The following is a 2,072-nucleotide window of genomic DNA, read 5'->3' as shown; positions in this document are numbered from 1 at the left end:
GGCTTTGCTCCCGGGTGATGCCGCTGCTCTCGCAGACACAGCTGCCAGCCACTCAGTCCCCGTGCCGCTCCGCCCACCGGCACCCACCCGCCCTCTCCCCAGGTCCGAGCCACGCGTGCCCCAGCAGCTCCTCCCACGCTCGCCAACGTGCACACCACCTCGCTCTATCCCCAGGTACCCCTCACCCATGAGTCATCATCCCTTGTCTGTCATCCTCCCCAGCCCTATTTTTCCATGGGTTGCATTAATCATCATCATCCTCGCTACCATCTTCATCATAGAGCATTAGTATTATTTGAGCACCCCCAGTGTTCCGAATAGCAGAATGGAACACCCTCTGGACGCATTTTTTTTTTCTTCCTTCCACCATATCTTTCTCATTTACTAGTCAAGTGTTTACAGCCACAGCAACGTGATTTTCTAGATGATTTTGAAACACATACACCTCCAACAGCCTGGGTTTTATGAGTTTATTGTACTTTAGGACGGAGTGTCTTTCTTGACCCATTCTCACTAGGACTCTTTTGCACTGTATCCTAATTTCACCTGAAGATGCCCCACAACATCGTGCCTCTAATATCCCATCTGGTGCTCAAGTTAGCCCCATCACAACGCATAATTGCAACTTCTTTGATGCTTGTACATGGATTATCTACTCTAATTCCTTTAATGATGGTCACTATTATCTCATACTCACTTCTGAGCCTCAGTAGGTCCTTCTCAAGAAACAATGATCCCAGATAAGAAAAACACCCAACCATATTCTTTTGTATTTAAGAAGCTTCTGTTCAATGCCTGGCACAGTGATAGGCATTATAATGGTATGAGGTCTTTTTGCTTTGATAAAGGCAAAATGAATAGGCAACCCTTTCAAAATAGGCAATGTTATCATCTTTGAAACGTGGAGACTGAATTTTCTTAATATAATTGTAAAAAAAGTCAATGAGAAGGGTTCAAATTCAACTATTTTTTTTGTGAGGATCTCTTAGCAATGGTGATGAGAGAACTGAGATGTTTCTCTCCCAGGAATTCTCTTTATAGTTCCAGAAGGGAGTTAGTAGCCCTAGTTTCTTGTTGTTGTTTTCTGAGGCAAATAACTTTGTTAAAAAACTGATGATAATAATGAGAAATTTATGAATAAAATCTTCAAGTTTAAGGAACTCGAAAGTTTAGTTGAACTTCCTTTAAATGCAGGAGTTTCTTTGATATAGACACATCTATCTTAATACTGTTGGTAATGGAAAGCTTATTACCTCTTAATTTCATTCCATTTCTAAATCCCTCTTCTAACTGAAACTCTTCCTCTTTTAGAAACAATAATCAATTCATCTTCATTCTTCTCCAGAGTAAACTTTCCAACTTTATCCAGCTGGTTAAATGTATAGTGCATTTCAAGGACTGGTCATTCTTGTCTGGTTCTGGGCACTTCCAAATTTTTTCTCTAGCCTTACAAAACAGGCATCAAAAATCCACAGAACCAAGAAAAATGCTTGATTTTTAGTAAGTGCTCATCAATTATTTTTATTTACAAAACTTAATATTAGCCTAACTTTTTGGTGGTCATGTCACTTATGAAAATGTCATAGAAATAAACATATAGTACACTAAAATTTCCAGTTATTTTTCATAAGTGCTTCAATCAAGATTTTCTCTGTTCTCTAATTAAGTAATTGATGAAAACACTCCACTCAGCATCTTTTAATTTTTAAAAAATTGCACTTGCCTTCCTCAGTCCAATGTATATTCAGGGAGGAAAAACACTGAGTTGAAATTCTGGCTCTGCCCATGATTTTATGATTTTGGCCAGAACACTTAAGTTTTCTACACCTCTGTTTTTTCATCTATGAAATGGGAATGATATCCCTTTCAAAATAAAAAGAGATTAAATAAGAAGTTTCTAGCTGTGTGTAAAACACTTTGTAGTGCTTTTTTTTTTTTCTTATTTCTGACTCTAAGAATTGTGTTGGGGCATTTCTCAATTATTAGCACACAGAAAGTAGTAGAAATGTAGACAGTATATTCATTCTGCCAGATGCTTGGCTCTCTGGTAGTCAATGTGGAAATGAAAACAT

The sequence above is a fragment of the Marmota marmota genome, unplaced genomic scaffold (assembly GCF_001458135.2).
Source record: "Marmota marmota marmota unplaced genomic scaffold, marMar, whole genome shotgun sequence".
Taxonomy (NCBI): Eukaryota; Metazoa; Chordata; class Mammalia; order Rodentia; family Sciuridae; genus Marmota; species Marmota marmota.
This window is presented reverse-complemented; position numbering follows the sequence as displayed.